General features: G+C 33.8%; 1 long non-coding RNA gene across 1 annotated transcript; it reads left to right on the forward strand.

Moving 5' to 3' along the window:
- The first annotated feature begins 1473 nt into the window (after window positions 1-1473).
- LOC143641223 (uncharacterized) lies at window positions 1474-8813 on the forward strand. The gene is made up of 3 exons (XR_013155261.1): window positions 1474-1508; window positions 8425-8488; window positions 8756-8813. It is a non-coding gene; the product is annotated as an uncharacterized LOC143641223 (long non-coding RNA).
- The last annotated feature ends 1790 nt before the right edge of the window (window positions 8814-10603 follow it).

Consider the following 10603-nt stretch of genomic DNA (forward strand, 5'->3'; position numbering starts at 1 on the left):
GTCAATATTTTAACTTACAGATAACAAAGATAGTACATATAAATGGGGTAACATGTTTTGATACATGTATATATTGTGTGATATTTAAATCCAGTTAACATTTTCTACTCACTTATCATTTCTTCTGTTTAAAAACTTTCAAATTTTTCTTTTTTCTTTTGAAATGTAGGATGCATTTATTTATCCCTCCACCCACCCCTACTGGCTCCAACCCCTGGTAACTACTATTCTACTTTCAACTTCTATGAAATCAACTTTTTTGTATTCCACATGAATAAGATTTTTTGGGTCTTGTCTCTGTGCCTGGCTTACTTCATTAATATAATGATCTTGTTCCATCATGTTGTTGCAAAGGATAGGATTTCTTTATTTTTATGACTGAATAGTATTCCATTGTGTATATATAACATTTTTTTATCCACTTATCAGTTGATGGACTCTTAGGTTTCCATTTCTTGGCTAATAGGAATAGTGCTGCTATGAGTATGGGAGTGCAGGTGTCTCTGCAGCTTACTGATTTCCTTTCCTTTGGCCATATATCCTGGAGTGGAATTGTTGGATCATATCGTAGTTCAATATTTAATCTTTTGAGGAACCTCCACACTGCTTTCCATAATGGCAATTTTTGTTGCCCTTTAAATCATATCTAGACCTATCACCAAACCAAACTTGATTTAGAATTGGTTATGGCATATTAGTTTAGAGGAGAATATATACTCATCTCTCTCCCACTTCTCAGCCCTTTGTCTTCAGATTCTCTTCTCTAAAGTCTGCAAGGTACTAGAAAAGGAATAATAATTTCTTTAAAGAAGTATAGATCTCTTTTGTAAATTTTTTAAATTGTAGATGGACACTATATCTTTGTTTTATTTTTTTTTTAATGTAGTACTGAGGATCAAGCCCAGTGCCTCACACATGTGAGGCAAGTTTTCAACCACTGAGCTAAAATCCCAGTCCCTATAGATCTCTTATAAATAAAAATTCTTGATTTTAGTAACTGACAGTTAAAATTATCTTGGGATGTATAGCATTTTTTTCCCTACAGAAAACCATAGGCAAAATTGCAACATGCTTGGAATTGCGAAGTGCAGCTTTACAGGTAAATGGATTTTTTTAATGAATTATTCTAAATTGTTCTGATAAGATATTAGACATTCATGCCCAAAGCAATATTATCTCAGAAGGGTTTTGTAACAATTGGAATTGATCAGTTGATCTCACACTTAAATGATTTAGTTCATACTTTGTACACTGTAGAAATAAAAGATATGATTTTAATTTTTTCTGTTTCTATTAGCTTGAATATTCCAAAAATCAGTTTGGAACTTTTCATTTTCTACCTTTAAAGCAAGAAATATATTTATTTTAATATTTGATTCTTGCCACTTAAAAGACATAGGGTGTAGTGAAATCTTTGTAATGAAAAGATATAATATGCATATTTTAAATTTAGTCCACACAGTCCCAGGAAAAATTTAAACTGGAGGACCTGAAGAAGCTAGAACCAAGTAAGTTTTGTTTTATATTTTTTAGTGATATTCCTTTAGAAAGAGTTTTATCTGTTGTGAATATTAAGATTGTTTAGCACAGAAAGTGATTGGATTTATTTCTCTTACTTTTTGGTGCTTTTAAACTCCTACAATATTTGCATTTTTAATTACCATTTGGATTTCATCTTGCAGTATGGGCAAAGGCACAGTGTGAATAACTAAATGAATGTAAGTTAATGTATCCTTTTTTAAAAAAATTTTTTAGTTGTAGACAGATACAATACCTTTGTTTTATTTATTTGTTTTATGTGGTGTTGAGGATCGAATCCAGTGCCTCACACATGCAAGGCAAATGCTCTACAAACAGAACTATAACCCAGCTCCTGTACTCTTTTTTCATTGAGATAAGATTGCACATCTCAGTGCATTTATGTGACTAGGGAATAGTAGATTTTATTTATCCAACTAAGTAAGATTTTTAAGTAGGGAATCATAAAATCAAAGCATTTTCAAACAGAAAGGAGTCTCAGACTTGTGGTCACATTCTCTATTGAGGAAAGAAATGAAATGATTTGTTTGCCCTGTTTCATTTAAATCCCCAGTAACTGAGCAGGGTCTAGATCTCAGAACATTTGTCAGTCTATCTCAGTTCACACTAGTGCAATCCTTTTAATGTAAACATGCTTTGAGTAAGAGGTAAAAAATTATTTTAAGAACTAAAGAGGGCCTTGCACAGTGGCGCATGCCTGTAATCCTAGCCGCTCGGGAGGCTGAGGCAGAAGGATATCAAATTCAAAGCCAGCCCTAGCAAAGCAAGGCACTAAGCAACTTAGTGAGACCCTGTCTCTAAATAAAATATAAAATAGGACTGGGGATGTGGCTCAGTGGTCAAGTGTCCCTGAGTTCAGTCCCAGTATCCCCTGCCAAAAAAGAACTAAATAGAATGTTCCTATAAATTCCACAAACTGCCAATATCTAATTCATTCATAGCAATTCTAACAAAGACATATATTATTGAGATAGCTGAAATGTGATTGTATTGCAAATCCAGGGTAGAAAAAGGATTCTCAGAGTATACTGAAGGGGATCTGATTTTCTGTTGTTTGGGTTGGAAAAGAGAAGTTAACAAAAATAGACAACAACAAAGGAATGCGTAACAGATTTGTTGTGATTCTGGTGGCTTTTCCACAGTTTTAGATGATCGTATTTCATTTCTTCAGAACACCATCCTTCTGAATATGGCAAGAATTCTGATAAACTCTGTCATTTTAATAGTTTTGGTTACTTTATGTAATCCAGATCATAAAGTTTTTTTTTCTTTGTGGTTCTGGGGATCAAACCCATGACCTCACACATGCTAGGCAAGCGTTTTACCACTGAGCTACATCTCCAGCCATAGATCATAAGAGTTGGAGATGTTATAAGAGACACACTTATATTCAGAAATAGTTCTTATGCCTATATCCAATGTATATAAGGATACTAATCAATGTAATATTTCTCACAATTTTTTGGGTTTTTTTGTACCTAAAACTTTATTTTTCAAAAGCATTAATAAATACTTTGTATATGATTGAGATATAATTTATATAAAGCACAGTTCACCAATTTAACATATCATATTCAATTTTTTAGTAAATTGGAAGAGTTATGCAGACATCACCACAATCAATTTTAGGACATTTTCATCACCACAAGAAGAAACCCTATTCCCATGAGCAGTCATTCACTTCTTGCCATCCCCCTAAAATCCCTTCCAATTCCCAGCCCTAGGAAACCATTAGTTTGATTTTTGTCTATAAATTGTCCTATTGAAGACATTTTATTTAAATGGACTCATATGATATATGATCTTTTATGACTGGCTACATATAAGATTATTTTGAGAAAAACACATTGATGGCTTTAAATAAAATGTTGCAACAGTTGTTTATACAGTGGTTCTACTGAAAATTATGTTTGTGTGTGAGTGTGTGTGTATGTGTGTGTGTGTGTGTGTGAGAGAGAGAGAGAGAGAGAGAGAGAGAGAGAGAGAGAGAGAGAGAGAGAGAGAGAGAGAGAGAGAGAGAGAGAGAGAGAGAGAGAGATGATGCTGGGGATTGAACCAAGGGCTTTGGGCATGTTAGACAAGTGCTTTACCAGTAAACTACGTCACCAGCCCTCAGTTTTTTATGATAAAAATAATTAGGATTTTGGCTTCTTATTCAGTCACTATTTCCTATTAGTTGTTTGTTTCCAAACAAAATTTAAGAATCTTATAGATACACAGAGTGGCTGTAAAGACTGTGGATGTTTATTTCATATATTTATTATCTCTTCCTCTGAGCATGCTCAAGTACTTCTATTGCCTCACAAGATCTTTCATTAATTGCCTTTTTTTTTTTTAGAATAGCATCTATATGCTAAGCACTCGAATCCTCTCAATTTTATTTTGCTAAGGACAACACCAACATTAGCTTGTAAATCCCAGGAATGAGTTTTAGGGTCACCTGGACCGGTTCTTTCACTATGCTGTTATGAATACCTGTAGTGGTGCTGTACTACATCATTCCTAAGTACAGCTCTCCAGTTCAAATTCCTAAGAAATTATTGATCCATGTATTAGTCGAAGATCAGATTAAAATCTATTACTTTTTCGGCTTTTTAAAAAAGATTTGGAGTAGAAATGGAAAGAGTATTTTGGAGATTCACTTTATTATATTTTTTATAATGTTTTTCATTTGTACTTTTCCCTTCTTGATAGTTATCCTTTTAGATGATTTTAATTTGCTGTTGCTTCTGAAAGAAACATAAACGAGTATTTCAGTACGGTAGACTCTGTAATTTGGAATTTATCCAAGCAGGGCACTTGTTGTGAGTTAATTATTGAGTTGGAATTAAATATTTTCTACAAATTGGTATTTAGTAATATTTCAGATTAAGTATACTTATTCAAGCTTGCTTTTTAAAAAATTAAGCCTCTTCTAAGGAAAAATAGTGAATTCTAACTTTTAATATGTCGAACTTAGCTGGTTTCCTTTCTTTTAAAAAAAAGTTTTTTTAAAATTTAATTTTGTGCGTGTGTGTGGTGCTGGGTATCAAACCCAGGGCATTGCCCATATAAGGCAAATGCTCTGCCACTGAGCTACATCACTAGCTCTCGGCTGGTTTATTAGGCTGATGTATTCTTTACTTCAACATTTTGAAATCTTTTAAATTCTGTCTGAAAATACTAAAACTATGATTGTGAAAGTCTGAGCCATTTTTTCTTATGTTAATTGCAGTAATGTACTGCTGCTTACGCAAGCATATCTCCCCACCACCACCCTGCAAAATTCCCTTCTATTAAGCCACCCTTCAAGGCTTCACAGAATCCCACCTCTCCCTGAAAGCTTTCTCTGCTGTCTCTACAGAGGCATAATTAAACTCTGCCTCCTCTCCTGTATAGGATCATTTTAACTATCCATTGTCAGACTCTCACATGTGTTATTTTTCACTTGTATTTGTTTCAGTCCTCAAAGGGATTATGAATGGACTCTTCCCCTACCCCAGAGCCTATTGAATGCTTTAAGTGTAGTATGAACTTGGCAAGATTGTGTTGAATTAAATAGATTTGAATGTTTTGAAGGAATCTTTTCCTATAATTTAAAAAATACCCTTTCAAAATTGAGGCAGCTGCCCATTTTTCCTACCACAAAAATGAAACACATCAGTCACAAAAGCAGAATGCATTTTGATATTTGCCTGTGTGTCATCTTTTGAGGGTTAGCTTCAGGAGGTTGGTAGGTCCGTGCTCCAAGAGAAAGGCTGGGAGTGCTGAATTTTCCATGGTGGAGTAGCAACAGATGTCTGCCATGTAGTGATCCAAAGTGTGTAAGTCCTACCAAATCAGCCCATGAATCTCCAACCCATGACATGCTTCATACTTATGATAATATCTTTTGTAAAATTCAAGCTCCTCTTCAGATCCTCCTAAGACACCATTGCTAGTATTGGTAGAAAGAAAACTCTATGTAAAGTTTAAGCTATTTTAAAAGAACAATAGAAGCTGTTATTCCATAGTTGTTGAAAATGTAAACCTATACTACACTTATAGAAAGTAAAACATAATTTGTTTTTTTAGTTCTAAAGCTATTCACATAAATTAAATGTTTGATAATACTTTAACTTGTAAAAATAATATAACAAAGCTATTATTCTAAAGCAAATACTTCCTCTTCAGAGCTTTGATACTAAAGAAAAGAAAATATTATTTAATTATTCTGTTAAAATACAAATGCGAGATAACCACTGAGCCACATCCCCAGCCCTATTTTGTATTTTATTTAGAGACAGGGTCTCACTGAGTTGCTTATGCCTCACTTTTGCTGAGGCTGGCTTTGAATTCTTAATCCTCCTAAGCCTCTGGGATTACAGGTGTGCACTACCACACTCAGCCGAGATATTCTTAATAACCAAGATATTTTTCAACTTTTTTGTTTGTTTTTGATGTACTGGGGATTGAACCTAGGGGTGCTCTACCACTGAGCTATATTTCCAGTCCTTTTTATTTTTTAAAACTTTTTTAGTTGTAGATGGACACAATACCTTTATTTTATTTATTCATTTCATGTAGTGCTAAGGATCGAACCCAGTGCCACATGTGCAAGGCAAGCACTCTACCACTGAACTACAACCCCAGCTCTTTTATTGTTTTATTTTTATTTTGAGACAGGGTCTCCCTACGTTGCTTAGGCAGATGAACTTCTAGTCCTCCTGACTCAGGCTTTTGGTACCTAGGATTAAAGACACATGCCACCATAACAGGATCAACTTTTAAAAATTATTGTTATATACATTTTTAATGGTTGATTTTTTTGCCCATTTTATTAAACTCTTATTACAATATGATCTTTTCTGTGTTTTTGTTTCTGATATAAGTGAGACATGATCTTTTTGTTACCTGCTCCCCATTCTTGGGTATGTATTCCATTGTTGTGTAAGTGATCAATATTTCTTAATATTACTTATTAATATTGAGTTGATTTAATAGTTTAGTAACAATGATCATGCAGAAGTATAGAAAAGATGTTCTTGTATTAAAAAATAAACAGTACTTCTTAGTAAGATAAGAAATATTAGGATTCTAGTCAACTAGATCAAAAAGGTCATGGAGAGAGTGAATGTCCATTTTAGATTTTCCCTTGCCATTTTGTATACATTTATTTAGGCTGTAATTCTCTCAATAGCCTGTAAAGGAAGTAGCATTCTCATTTTAGAACTGGGGAGATTAGAGTAAGAGTATTTATGTAAATGTTCAAGTTATTATTGCAATTGTAGGGCTAGGTTTTGATTTAAACCTTCTACTTTGATCTCCTGCTGCTTCCCCTTTGCTTGTCAGACTTAAGTTCTCACAGTCCTTTCAATGCCTTGAATAAGGCAAACTGTTTCCTACTTGGAACCTTTGTTGTTGCTCCAGCCTGTTCTCTAATACCTGGGAAGCCCTTATGCTAGAGCCACTTGTGGATGATTCCTCTCATCTCAGGTCTTGGCTCAAATGTCTTCTTACAGTTTAGTTTCGAAAGGCACCCTGTCTACCTTAGCTACTCTACCAAGTTCTCTCTGCTTTTACACAGCATCCTGTTTGTATCCTTCATACCACTAATCACATCTTACATTATCTAGTTTATTTATTGGCATATTTATTGTCTACTTTTCCTTAGTAAAGTCTAAGGTCCAAATATGAGTTCTTGATTACTGTGTATCTTTAACACCTAAAGCAGTGATTGGAACATTGTGAGTACTCGGTATGCATTTGTTGAGAAGAAGAAAGAGATAAAGGATGAGGAAGAGCTAAAGGGAGAGAGAATTAAGAGTGAGTAATGAGAATCTAGGTACAAGTTTCCAACTTCTTTCTCACTGGATGATTGACTCCTATTGGAATAAGTTATGTAATTACAAGCTGTTCTTTTTGAATTTCCTTATTTAGGAATCCAATATGCCATACTCCTTTTAACTCAAATCTGCAAGACTCCAAAATTAAAGTCTGAGTAATTAGAGTAAAAATCATGGGTTGCCCAATTAATAATGCTAAATATTCACCTTGAAATAATTGCAGGTAGTCACTAGGAACCCATAAATTGGGAAATGAAACAATAAATTTCATAAAATACTTTTCCAGATACAGATAGAATTGTATAACATCTGTCTGTAGGCTTACATGCCAGAAAGTAATCAACCAGGAAACAAGAGGTGATAGCATTATGTTGTTTGATGACTTCCCTGAGGAGAGAGTCTGCTGTGTGTGTGTGTGTGTGTGTGTGTACACATGTGTATATATATATATATATATATATATATATATATATATATATACACACACACACACACATATATATGCATGTATATATGTGTGTACACATATATAATAAATTTCATCATAAAAGGAATATTAGAATTATAACCTTGTTGCTACAAACCTTACCAGTGTGATAAGTATTGAGGGAAATCTACTTAGGATAAAGAATAAGATGTGATTATCTATTTCTCTTTAATTAGTCATCTTCAGTATCAATCTTTTAATTAAAATACTTCAGAAGAAGAGGTATTCTCTTTCACCCCATATCACCTAGGACCTTGTACATTGAAGAACTATTTTATGCTTTATTTTCTATCAGGGCTCTGAGACTTTCCTTGGAGATCTTACAGTACTCTGAAAATACTGGTACCTGCAGTCCACTATGGACATTTTTATTTTGCTAATACACTCAGTAGTCAATTGCATAGTCTTGAAATGATAGTGAAGCTCGGAATTTAAAATACATATATTAATGTGTGGTTAATACACTATAAAATACGATTAAAAGTATCAATTTAAGATATAACATATAAGACTAACTAATATATAAGACTTACATAACATGTAGGACTAAGATATAAGATATAAGACTAATGTTTGTCTATGTCTTTATTCTAGTCCTAAAGAATATTCTCACATATAATAAAGAATTTCCATTTGATGTTCAGCCTGTCCCATTAAGGTAAATAAATAAGCATCCATATTTTGTCTTCTGATTTTATTATCTATTTTATGCCTGTTTTTTAAATATTTCTGGATTTTTTTCCCTATCAAATTTGGTATTGGTGATATGACTGATACCATTGGTAGCAATGAAATGATTGACATTGACATTTATATCAACATTAACCTAATAATCAGCATCTTATCTGGGAAGTTAGTGGCTTTGAGGGTTAGCTGGTGTATTAAGTGGAGTAGCTCACTAATTTTTCTGTCCTTTTTTATATAGGAGAATTTTAGCCCCTGGTGAGGAAGAGCATTTAGAATTTGAAGAAGATGAAGAATAAGGTGGTGCTGGAGCAGGGTCTCCTGATTCTTTTCCTGCTAGAGTGCCTGGTGGGTACAAAAAATGTACATTATATAATTCAAGGTCAGGTGTTTGGAACTTACTTTTGTACTTGTTAGTGGCAGGTAAAACATCTCCAAGTTTGCCAATCTTAAGCAAATTATCACGGCCATTCTGTTAGCGGTAGCTATCGGTTTATTGTGAAAGTATCTTACTATTTGTGTCAGGGATCCTCAAAACATCCCATGTTTAGTGATTGTCTAGGAAGACCCACAGGACTCAGCATATAGCTGTACTCACAGTTGTATTCTGAGTCATTACAACAAGAAAACACAAGAACAAAATCAGCAAAGGGTAAAGGCACACAGACAAATTCCAGAGGAAACCAAACTTCTAAGAGTCCTCTCCCAGAAGAGTCAAATATGTACTTGATTCTCTCAACATTCTTTCACACCTGTGAAATGAAAAATATTGTCTATTGGGGAAGCACTGTAGAGATTCAGTGCACAAGACACTGATTGGGGTTAGCATGAACCAAAACTACAGACTCCAGGAAGAAAGCAAGTGTTCAGCACAAACCATATTGTTTGCATGGACCGTTTAGACACAGTGATCTTCTTAACAGGGCACGATGGGAATCCTGCTGAAATCCAGGTTCCCAGATGCTAGCCATGGACCAACATTGTAAGTAGGCTTTCTAGAGTAACTGTTTGCTATGTTAATTATTTTCTTTATATATCTAGCTGTTCTTTAAATAATCATATATGATTGTGAAACCTGGACCTGGAGGAACAGATACTAAAGAGTTGCCCTTAACAGGGAAATAAAGAATACATAGCAAGTCCTTTTTATTTGTGGAAGATCTTGACAAGGTTGTAAAATACCCTAGTCAAGCACCCTGAGTAAATTTTTTGACTCTTCCACTTCTATACTTTCTTCTATTCTTATACAGTGCACAGTTTTTACTTCTGATGAACTAGTTCATTTTTGGAAGTGTAGAAATAACACTGTACTATTGTGATGCATTTTTTTAAAGACTCTATGCTTTATTGTATAATTAAATATAAAATACTTATCATCCAGAAAACTTCATAATTAAAGTCAGATTCCAGTAATTTAAATACTCTTTGGTAGAAGACGTTTGAAATATAAACAGTATAGGCTTAGACAAACAAGATACCTGCGCTTTTGAGTCTAACATCTGCCAATCAGTAGTTAAGTGACTGTACTTAATTCTTAATAAAAGGAGATGTTGACAATGCCTAATTTGTAGGGTTACAGTGAAAATTAAGGCACCGCATACAAAGCATTTGGCATGATACTTTTCATTTGCTGGTGTAGTGGTGTCTACTGTATTTTCATTATCACCTCTAAATGGTGCTAATGTCCTACACCATAGGATTATTGGAAAAATTACAGTCACTATAAAATGTTATTGTTAGTGTTTCTTTGGTACAAGGTAAGTATTTCCAATCTGCTTATCCTTATGAAGAAAGAGCTATATTTTACTTGTCATATTTGTAGGAAATTTCAAGATTGCTGAGATGATGAGGTAAATAAATTTGCTAAAATTTTTCTGTATTTTTTATTTCCTTTTCAAACCACATGCTATAATTGAAATAGATTCCAGTTCTATAAATTTCTGGTTTGGTTATTTGTTCACTAGCTATACTTCTGTAGCAAACAAGATCCTTGAAGCAGATGATATAAGTCATGAAATGGACAGATTAAGGTCTTTATGGGGTTCAAGTTGCTGAGTTGAAAAGAAACTCTGTAAATTAAGTCTATTGG

The sequence above is a fragment of the Callospermophilus lateralis genome, unplaced genomic scaffold (genome assembly GCF_048772815.1).
Source record: "Callospermophilus lateralis isolate mCalLat2 unplaced genomic scaffold, mCalLat2.hap1 Scaffold_91, whole genome shotgun sequence".
Taxonomy (NCBI): domain Eukaryota; kingdom Metazoa; phylum Chordata; class Mammalia; order Rodentia; family Sciuridae; genus Callospermophilus; species Callospermophilus lateralis.